The sequence below is a fragment of the Sphaerodactylus townsendi genome, linkage group LG15, assembly GCF_021028975.2.
Source record: "Sphaerodactylus townsendi isolate TG3544 linkage group LG15, MPM_Stown_v2.3, whole genome shotgun sequence".
Taxonomy (NCBI): Eukaryota; Metazoa; Chordata; class Lepidosauria; order Squamata; family Sphaerodactylidae; genus Sphaerodactylus; species Sphaerodactylus townsendi.
The window spans coordinates 9086026-9097845 of NC_059439.1; positions in this window are offsets into that span (position 1 = coordinate 9086026).

Genomic DNA, 11820 nt, shown 5'->3' on the forward strand with positions numbered 1-11820 from the left:
TTACGCTCACGGCTGTGGGCGGGGGTTTGAGTCGCTCGTAAAAGCAGCGCTTTGGCGGGAAAGGGTCAGAGTCCGCATTCCGTGTATTGTGCATCATGGAAGCTTAAGAATAAAGAACTTTCCAAGTTACTTTGTTTCTAGTCCTTTCTGGTTCCTTACATTATGCGGACTCTCACATATTTTCGGATTGATTGTGACATCTAGTCCATCACACCATCCGTTCCTGTTGATCTCTGATGGCTTCCAACATGCAGAGATTGGGGTTCCGGGGTCCGCTGAATGCGGAATATGAGGCGGGTACGATAGTCCCCAAAGAGGACTTCGTCTCCCCTCTCCCGGCATCCGCGGAGGCAGAGCCAGCGGGATCCGTCTCTCTGGTGACCCTCTCCAAGCCTCGGCTCAACCGAAACATGGCCTTCCTCCAACTGCAAGAGCAAGTGGACGAGGCTCCCTTGATGGCCAGACGCACGGTGTCTGCCGAACGTCTAGAGGTTCGTCAGCAGTTTTATGATCCAGGCGGCGGGGTGTCGATGGATCATGCCCCTTGAGAGCGGCACATCACCACCCGCCCACATGTGGATTACAAACCGGTAATGCGAACAGTCACCGAAGAAATTGCACCTTCTCCGTCGGCAATTCTGGTGGCGCACCATGCGCAAAGACATTGAGGCATATATAAAAGGGTGTCCTACTTGTGCTGAAGCCAAACCCATCCCGGGCAAACCTCATGGGTTGTTGCAGCCCATCCCGGCAGCTTCTGCACCCTGGCAAATAATCTCCATGGATTTCATTACGGGGAGGTGATTTTCTACCCCCCATGTGACACTAATGGCACATGCCCAGGGCAGGGCGCCCCCCCCCCATTGTTACCATCCATGCATTGCTTTAACAGGTAAATTTAACATGAAAAACTGCTGGAGGGTTGGGAGAAATTCCTCTGTGACATCACAAGCGGGGACACTAACCAGCACTGGGCATGGGTGGCTTTTATGGCAAAGTTGCAGAACTAGTTTATTCAGAGTTTCACCCTGGAGCGGAAAAATATGGTTAGACTAAATGCAGTGCACTTCCAGAACAGCCCCACCAAGATTCTTTGTCTGTCTCCTTCCTTGGTCTTTGTGCTGTTCTAGAAAAATGGTACTGGAGTTCCTAGGGGTTGCTACAGCAGCATTGCCTAGTCGTACCAAAAACAGTGCCACAACTGGGCAACAATCCAGTTTAGTGTTCAGAGATGTGGAAATATTTTTTCCACAGTCTTTCCAGAAATATTTCTAGTGCTTTATTTATCCGCAGAGAAAATTCCATTAAAAAAGATTCATTGTTCCATAAAATTAATAACAGTGAGCAGATGTAATTGCCAGTATGACATTAGGCAGATGCAAGAGTGCAAGAGCGGTTATACATAGGAATCGTTTGAAATGCTTTACTGATTTGTAAGCTGAGGCGGGGAAATAAAATAATAAATCCTTATAAAAATCAAATAAAAATCAAGTTATGAAGTCACCTGACTGGCTATGCATCAGTTTAAATTGAAACCAAAACGAAAATTCTTTCTGTCTCCTTTCACCTGGTGGAAGGGTTGATGTAATCACATACCTGATATGGAACTAGCTGGTATTGCAAGTGATTATGATTTAAGTGACCTCCTTGGAAGAGTGTTTAATAATAATGATATTCAGCACAGATAAAGAGAGGCAAGATCACTGAGAGTGATGGCATAGAAACGCCTCCTTACCTTCTGCTGGCAGCTGAGTCGCTCTATCGTTGCTCTGAGGAGGGAAGTGGACACGCCCCCATGGCCACAGCAATGGCTGAAGCACCAGAGACCAGCGGGTGTGTCCCCTTCCCTCCTCAGAGTGATGATAGAGCGACACGGCTGCCAGCAGAAGGGAAGGAGGCGTTTGGGGCCGGGGAGGGGAGGGGAAAACACCGGCCTCCACCCGCTGCCGTTCGCATGGCAGCAGATGGAAGCTGGCATTTTCAGGAAAACTCACTCCCCAAGCGAGTTTTGAATACACCATTTTGGCAGGCACAGAGCGCTGCTGCATGGATTTGGCAGCGGTGCCTGTGCAAAGGGTCCCCACCAAAACGGTGTTTTACTGGGCTGAAGCCATTGCGTTCAGCCCATGCAGAAACCACCTAAGTTTTTAATTTGTTTCTCCTTTCTCATTAAACTTCCTATTTAAAAAAAATCAGTTGCATATAAATGGCACGGAAAAGGCTCAGTGACAGTAACAGAAATGAGGTAGACTGAAACGAAGGACTGTGAAGCTAGAGATATGGAAGGGAAAGATCCGGCACTGGATTCCAAGTTTATCCTTACTTTACACATACTTTACAAATACCTTGAACCAGTGGTGGGATTCAAATAATTTAATAACTGGTTGTTTTTAAGCACCATTTTAACAACTGTTTCTGCCAAAGTGGTTCGAACCTGCTGAATCCCACCATTGCCTTGAAGGGTTTGACAAGGAAATAGATCAGTTGATCTCCACATAGGAAGTATGGGTTACAAAGAAGAGGAAAATGGAGGCTTTTTGCGCATGCGCGACAAGGATTAGTCGCTCTCCAAACATGCTCCCGGCAATTAACAAGAACTTAATGGCATAAATGAGAAGATAAAGGCCAATAAACAGCTTACAACAAAGATCTTTAAAGAGAGACCATCGGGCAACTTTGAAGAAGAAGAAAACAAATCGGTGAGTCCAATTAAAATACTAAAAAGATAAAGGGCAAAGAGTAAACATGGCCCCCAAGGAAAATCTTGCAACTAAGCAGGACTTATCAGACCTTACAAACCAGATCAAAGCTTCTTATGATGATTTTACAAAGATTTTACAAAGACAGAAATACAGGGAGTATCAAAGAAGCTCTCAGACACGGCAGAGAGAGTGATTAAAAATGAGAAAAACGAAGAAAAATACTAATGATATTGATCTTTTAAAAGCGAAGCTGAAACTCACAAAAGAAAGAGAGATATTGTCCCTTTAATATCCTATGTGAATCCAGAGCAGAAGGAAAGAGAAACGGTGTTGCTATTTTGGTGAAAAATAACATAAACATACAAGTGCAGAAAATATTGAAGGATCAAAATGGGAGATGGGTCCTGGTTCAGGGGTTGCTTAATGAGATACAAATAACATTAATGAATATATATGCTCCTAACAAAAAGCAAAAAACCTTCCTACAGAAACAATTTAACAGAATACAACGAGAGTATAAAGGGGAAACATTAATAGTGGGAGATTGTAACTTAGATCTGAGAACTTATGAGGGGTTTAAGAAATGGAATATAGTTAATATGTATGAGACCGGAATGCCACAACAACCAACCTTTTATTCAAGCAGACATAAAAAATTTACATATATAGATTACATTCTTACAAAAAATATGGAGTCTTTGCAATGTTTGGAGATCCAAACACATAAAGAATGGATTTCCGACCATGCCCCGTTGGTAGCCAAATTCAGACTGGCGAAAGAGGATAAACAGTTTAGATGGAAGTACGATGACATAATGAAGAACGAAAAAGATAAGAAGGCATTACAAGAAGGGATGTAATATTATTTTTTAGAAAATAGAGGCACGGTTTCGGATGACATGGTATGGGACGCTTCCAAAGCAGTAATGAGAGGGTATTGTATAGATATACAAAAGAGACAGAAAAAGGTACTGAATAAGGAAAGACAACAATTAGTGGAAAAAATCAAAGAGCTTAGAGACAGATTACAGAACAGATTTGACATTACAGTTCACAGCGAATTAAAACTACTAAAAGGCCAATTGGAGGAATTAGATCAATTAGAACTATGGAAAAAAGATATATGGGTTAAGAATCAATTTCAAAGATCCAATATAAAGTCAATGAAACAACTTGCTAATTATTTAAAGAAAAAGAAAGAAAAACAAAGAGTTAAATCAATAGCAAATGAAAATAATAAAAAATAACTGAAAATAGAAGAATTAGACAAAAGTTTGCAAAGTTTTACCAAGATTTATTTAAAAGAATAGACACAGAAATGATAGAAGAAATACACAATAAAGGTTTAACACAGGAGGAGAAGCAATGTATTGAGGAAGATGTAACACAAGAGGAAATCGGCTTAGTAATAAAAGAATTAAAGTATAATAAGTCTCCTGGTCCCGATGGATTTTCAGCGGAGTATTACAAGGAAATGGCAGAAATATTCATTCCTGAATTACACAGATTATATAATAATATATTAAAAGGACAGAAAATACCGGAAACATGGAGAGAAACAGAAATAATAACCATTTTAAAACCAGGACGTAACCCTGAACAAGTTGAATCATATAGACCTATAAGCTTATTAAACCAGGATTATAAAATATTTACTAAAATACTGTCAAACAGAATAAAGAAGATATTACCCAAGATAATTGGTCAAGATCAATACGGTTTTGTAAGGGATAGAGATATTAGCTATTCAATAAGGAATGTATTGAATGTGATGGAACATGGAAAAGATAAAAAATATGCTATAATAAAGTTAGATGTTTATAAAGCCTTTGACACAGTCAGTCATAAATATCTATTCCAAATAATGGAACAGGTAGGATTTGGAAAGGGTTTAATAGGGGTACTAAAAGAACTATATAAGAATAGCAAAGCGAAGATCAGGATAAATAACGGGTGGTCAGAAGAAATTAATATAGAAAGAGAAGTGAAACAAGAAAACACTAGGGAAAGAAATGGTGAAGAAGAAGATCAAATATCTAGGCATAATATTAACAAATAAAAAGGAGAAGATGTTTAAATATAATTATGAAGTAATATGGAAAAAATAAAGCAACTAAAGGATTGGCAAGGGAAGAACCTATCTATTTCTAGGAGAATTGTGACATTAAAAATGTGTATAATGCCAAAACTTTTCTATCTATTCCGTACCTTACCATTAGAGATTAAGAAGAAGCAGTTTGAAGAATGGGATAAGAAAATTAAATTATGGGTTTTTAATCAAAAGAAACCAAGGGTGACGAACAGAATAGTCTATATGTCTAAAATCTAATGGGTTGGGGAATCCCAAAATTGCAGGAATATTATGAGGCTTTTCAAATAAAAAGTTTGATGGGAATTCAAATAGATAAAATAGATAGATGGATTAAATTTGAAAATGAGATAAATCTGAATTTTGGTAACTTTGGAATATATTCAAGTTGTTCAAAAACAGAAAGACAAAAATTAATAGGCCCCCGAAAAGTGATATGGGAGATTTGGGAAAAGTGGAAAGGGAAATGGATGCCAGGGATTCTGGACATGGCACCATTAGGAAGCATGGTCGGTAAGGAGGGAGGCCAAGTAATAAGATCTCTACAAAGACAAGGACTACAAAAAGTAGCACATTTGTATAATAAAAGAGGGGATTTGATAACATTTCCACATTTTATGGAAAAAGGAGGCACCGAGAACTGGTTGGTATTGAGAGGCATTTGGGAAAAGATAAAAGTTTCCAGAATAAAAGGAGATTGTATAATGAAAAATTGTATAAAAATACATGATGAAAGGAAAGGAAAAATATTAGGGGTTCTATATAAATATATGATAGAAGATCAAGAATTTATGGTAAGAGCTGTAATGGAAAAATGGCAACAAGATGGAGTAAAAGACATAGACTTTATAAAACAAATAATAGAAAATATACGGCCATACGGAACACGGCCATACAGCCCAGAAACCACACAGTACCCCAATAGAAAATATAAATAAGATAAAAATAGAGAAATATGCAAAACTGGAGAAGAAACTAATGTTAAAATAATACAGAACACCGAAACAATTGGCATATATGATAAGTGGATTCAGCCTGAAATGTTGGCATTGTGGGGATAAAAATGCAATTTATACCCATATGTGGTTAGAATGTCCAGAGGTAAAACATTTGTGGAGAAATGTTATAATGTACATGGAAAAATATGTAAAAGTAAAAAAGTAAAAAAGTAAAATTTATTTTTTAAAAAAGGAAGAGGAAAATGGACCTGGCCTCCACTAGCTTTCTTCAGTTGGAATAGGCACCAGTTCTTGAAGAGGAAGATTACAAAATGTGCAGTGCTGTCAGGGATGGCACTTCCTGATTGAGATGCATTCCTGATTCCAGGGCAAGGCCATATAATGTAGACTGTGATTGTATCTAGTTGATTGAAATGCGGTCCTGTCAATGTAACTGCTTCAAGATATATGTCTTCTACCTGTTAGATGTAACCACTCTGTTAATGGAACATTCTTGCTTTGCTCTTCCCTTCACGCTTTCTCACGCAACGCCTGATAGACAAACAAGGCTTATCGCTGACACCTTCTACTTCCATGAGAAGCAGAGTATTTCCAACGTTCTGTGGGGGCACATGGCCAGGTGGCATTACCTCTATCTGTCGCCAACCTTAGGGCCTTCCAGGCTCCGATGTAACTCTTTCTCATATTCTTTGGGAAAACGGGTGGGGAATTTCTCATAAAGAGGGATTCAAAAGCCAGGTCTGGCAGAACTGGCTTCTTGCAAGCAGGGTCCCATGTTACCTTGTCAATAAACACTTCTGATCAACAATCCAGAGCTTTGTCCAAGGCTTTCACGGCCGGATTCAACTGGTTGTGGTGGGTTTTCCAGGCTGTGTGGCCATGGTCTGGTAGATCTTTTTTGTAACATTTCGCCTGCATCTGTGACTGGCATCTTCAGAGGTGTACTACAGAAAAACAGACTTTTCTCTGTGATACACCTCTGAAGATGCCAGCCACAGATGCAGGCAAAACGTTAGAAACAAGATCTACCAGACCACGGCCACATAGCCCAGAAAACCCACCACAACCAATCCAGAGCCTATTACTCCAAAAATTGAGACCTAACAAGTGAAAATTCTGTGGAGTTAAAACAAAAAATCTTCCTTTCAAGTATGGATTTACTAGTAACAATAGAATCAAAATAAATTACTACAGAAAGCAGATTTGGTATTTGGATAATACCATGCTAATGTTTTCTTTAAAAGTTCTGATGGCTAAACCAAGTGACTTGAGGAGGCATCTCAGGGATACTAACATCTATAGATGTGAAAAATTAAGAAATAGGTTGGTGAAGGGTGGAATTACATGCTTGGATGAACATAGCCTGCTGCTGTTGGTTCCTCTGGAACCTCTCACCTGTCAGGACCATGCCTGTCAGTATCTTGATGTCTTGCTGTGTGTGATTTGGGCTTTGTCAATTTCTATCGGGACTTTATTCCTAACTTTGCCCGGCTGGCTCTCCCCCTCACTTGATTTGCTCCGCACGAAGGAGAAGGGGCCGGTGGCGACCAAGCCTTCGGCTCCGCTGCCATGGTCCCCGGAGTGCGGGGCGGCCTTCCAGGCGCTTAAGTGCACCTTCACGTTGGAACCTATACTACGCCACGGCGACCCTTCCAAGCCCTTTATTGTGCATGTTGATGCTTCAGTCAAGGCTATGGGCGCTGCCCTACTACAGAAGGGAGGAGATGGGAGGTTGTATCTCTCCCGCAAGTTTTCGGGGGCAGAGCATCACTGCACGATTGGGAACAAGGAGATGGGGGCGATCAAGTGCACTTTGACTGCCTGGCGACACTGGCTGGAGGGCGCAGCCCTTCCTTTCGAAGTGTGGACTGACCATAGGAACTTGGCAGTGCTTCGTGCTCCGGGGAAGTTGTCCTCCAAGCAGCCTCGTTGGGCTGACTTTTTCTTCTGTTTCAACTTCACACTGCATTTCCTCCCCGGGAAGTTGAATTGCTTGGCTGATGCCCTGTCTTGGTTGCCCGATCCTTCCCCGGGGGACCCTGCTCCAATCGGGACAGTGTTCTCCCCATCTCAACTGGGCTTGGGGGTCACCCGCAGTCAGGCGGCGTGTCGCTCCAGTCCCCCCGCCGTGCCCGCTTCGCTGGAGGAGGCCCTCAGGGGGGCGGGGGCCCTTGAAGTGCCGCAGGATGAGGGTGGTGACCAACTGGAGAAATGGGGGGAGTTCTGGTGAAAGTGGGATCGACTCTTTGTGCCTCCGGTGGCGCGCCTGCTAGCCTTGTAGGGATGTCATGATGTAAAATCGGCAGGACGCTTTGGGTTTGTGAAAACATTGCATTTGGCCCGTAGACAGTTTTGGTGGAGGACACTGAGGGGGGATGTGGAAGCTTATGTTAAAGGTTGCCCCACATGTGCGATGGCCAAGAGGGTACAAGGGAAGGTGCCTGGCCTCCTCCAGCCCCTGCCAGCATCCTCCGCATCCTCTCCATGGATTAACGATCTCCCTTCCAGCAGAGGGAAGTTGGTGATCTGGATGATCGTGGACTTGTTTTCAAAGCAGGCACACTTCGTCCCTTGCGAATTGCAGCCGACAGCAAGCAAGTTGGCTCGTCTGCTTGTGACCCACGTCTACCAGCTACATGCTGCCCCTGATAAGATAGTATCGGACCACGGCGGACAGTTTATTTCGCAGTTCTGGCGGCACTTTCTGAAGTTGCTGGGCACCAAACAGGCTCTTTCCTCAGCGTTTCACACAGCAACCGACGGTCAGAGCGAACGTACAAACGCGATTCTTGAACAATATTTACGGTGCTACATTAATTTCCATCAAGATGATCGGGTTGACCTGCTGCCTTTCGTTGAGTTTGCCTACAACAATGTGATGCATAGCAGCATGGGGAAAAAACCCTTTGAGGTTGTTTCAGGACAGTCGGCTAAGCAGTTTCCTTTCCCGGGGGAGGTCCATCAGGGCCCGTGGAACTGCAGGAATGGGTGCAGGCCATCCGGCAAGTGTGGGGCACGATGCAGTTAGCCCTGGAGAAGGCTTAAGCAGGGTGGCAAGTGGCAGGCCGATTAAAAATGGCAGCCGTTCACCCTTGTGGTTGGGTATTGGGTGTATTTGTCCACCAAGAACTTGCAGGGTCTGCAGGGGTGTAGAAAACTGGGGGGGAAATATAGGACTTTTTCAGGTGCTCAGAGTGATTAATGGTGTGACAGCCGAGTTACAGTTGCCTAAAAACTTGAAGTCTGTATATCCTGTTTTCCAATGCAGCCTCCACAAGAAGGCGCTTCCCCCGGATGACTGGCACCCTCGTCCGGCGGCGTCCGCCCCTGTTGAGGTGAGGGGCGAGCCTCACCACGAGGTGAAAGAGGTGTTGGATTCCCAGGTGCATCTTGGACGGCTACAGTATTTGATCGCTTGGACCCATTTCCCAGCTGGGGACAATGAATGGGTCGATTCCATACGTGTCCAAACCCCTTGCTTGGTGAAGGCATTTCACTGGGCTTACCCCGATCAGCCGAAATGGGGGGGAGGTCTTAAGGGGGGTGGAATGTCAGGACCATGCCTGACATCAAGTATCTTGATGTCTTGCTGTGTGTGATTTGCAATTGTTTTCCTGTTTCCCTCTTCCCTTCCTAGCAATCTACTGTTAGCAATCTCCTGGCGCCAGCCCATCCTCAAAGAGGTGTGAAAGGTTCCCAGGTCCTTTGTAGCTTTGTAGTAGAAACTGTAATGAACATTTGGTGTGGGGCGAAACGGGAGGGGATTAAAAGATAGAAGTCCTGGATCTGAGCTCTCTATCTCAGATCCTGCTATACATTGTTACTCTTCGCATCACCTGCAATAAACTGCTTTTGGACTTTCCTACGATCTCTGTTATTTCCACGTTCGAGAGTCTGACATCACCCTTCCACAAATGACAGCCCCATGTGGAATCCCCCCTCCACCCACAGCTTGTAGTATAATTTCCCGTACCCTGAAGTAAGTACATTGTGTGTTCTCCCACACTGGTTTCTTCTTATGTTTCAGGCCCTGCCACCGTGGGCCTGCCAAAATGCACGTAACATGCCTGGGCATGTCTGGCTGCAGCTGGACTCGTAACATCCTTGCTCAAGGCCAGAGGCCTCTGTCTTTTGTTTCTGCTGTAACGTAGTGAATAGAGCTTCCTGGCTCTCCCTATCTATCTTTCTCAGGGAGTAGCCAGGCCATTCCCAAAACAATGTAACTACTGCAACTGTCTTCAACTGTCCTTTCACATCCTGATATTGGGGGAATGCAAATGTGGGGGCTATCCCACTCCAACCACACTGTAATCTCAAGGTTTATACTGGGGGTCAGGTAGCTGGGACTTCAGTCTCAGCTACCTGGCCATAGGGTACTGACACAGTTCTAATAAACTCCTGAAGCTATTCTTGAGTCTTGCTATTGACTGGGGTACTAGACCCTTACATTATGCCAGAGTGAAAATGTGTCATATTGTGATTGATTGTGGTACAACAAAGTGTTACTAAATGTGATAAGAAGGGGGAAGCTGACTGTGGCCTTTTGTGAATGTTTGTTTTCTTTGGGTCAAGCATACGTTACCTTCAAATCAGATTCTCAATTGCTCATGTGTTTCCTGCTCTTTGAAGCTCACTGCGTCACAGATCAGAGAAGCTCTGCAGTTACCATACCAAGAGCAAGCAAAGTATTCAGAAAAAGCAGAGCACAGTGGTATGAATTTGCTTCCTTCAGCTTTTCTGCTCCTCCCCACCTTCCCCCACCCATGCTGGAGCAGTTCCGCTGGCATTTCTGGGGGATCAACAGGCTCTTCCCTCAGGCATGTCATGGTGAGATGTGTTTCACAGTGTAGTGGGGTATATGTTTTGTCCACCTCACAGGGTGGGTGAGGCATATTAGTCCCAGTTGTTTAGGCGATCTTCTAGATCAGTCTGAATACTTTTTTAAAGCATGTCATTACAATGTTTTCTTTAAATTAAGAAACAGGCATCAAACAATTACCTGAACCCAGAAGCATTCTCCTAAGAGGGCAGGCAAAATGGCAGCAGAGCTTAGGGGAAGCAGCGGGGCAGCTCCTCATGTGTTAACAAGGAAATGCAGGGAGAGCCTGTTGCGAATCACACAGCTATGCCAAAAACTGTAAGTGCACAAAGGGCCACAGGGTGATGTGCCTACCACGAAGTGGAGCACCATGCTCAGCTTGCTGTAGGTTAGCCACCCTGGTTGAAGCTATTACGTATGGCTGCAGAAGTACAATTGGCAGGAAGCTGCAACTGAATGTGCCTTCATGATGCAAGAGCAGCTTGAGTGAAAAACAAATACATCTGACCATTGCTGATTTTTTTATTGGCTGGGTTTGTGTTTGGGAAACTGCCAGGGCCCATGGCTGATGACTCCCTACTCATGCATCTCCTCTGTTGCCTGTACTCACATCCTTCCACTGCCTGCTTGGAGCAGTTTTTCACATACTCTTAGCTGCAGATGCTCTTAGCGCTGCTGAAGAAGGACACGTGGGTGATGCACAAAGCATCAGCGCTCCTGGTGTCTATGGCAGTGGCCAGTCCTGGCAGCACCCACCACCCAGCAGCATCAAAAAAGGGTGTGCAGGCAGCATTGATTGCAAGCGTTGGGAGAGTTTGTTAGTGGGTAGAGGAAGGATCCACAGGCAGGAAGGTGGACAAGGACCTAGTAGTGGGCATAGGCAAGGACCTGGGCTCTCTCTGCCCAGCCCCCACCCCAAAAATTCCTGGAACCGGAACTGTTAATCATGGTTTCCTAATTATTTTATACCTTTATTGTTTTATTTTGTGACCCATTTGAAGCAGGTCTCTGAAGAAGTGGCAGGGACATTTCCTAAATAAAATTAAGGTATGAAATAAATGGGGTGTTTGGGAAACTGGGGTGGAATAAGTGGGATGGTGCATTCCACCCAATCCTATGCATCTTTATTTGAAAGCAAGTCTTCACAACATTCAGCGAGAACTGCTTGTTAGGAAAATGTGCTTAAGGTTACAGTCTTAGTAAGCCCATTCCAGATGAGTTGTTTGAGACAAAAGCTTTACAGAAGCCTGA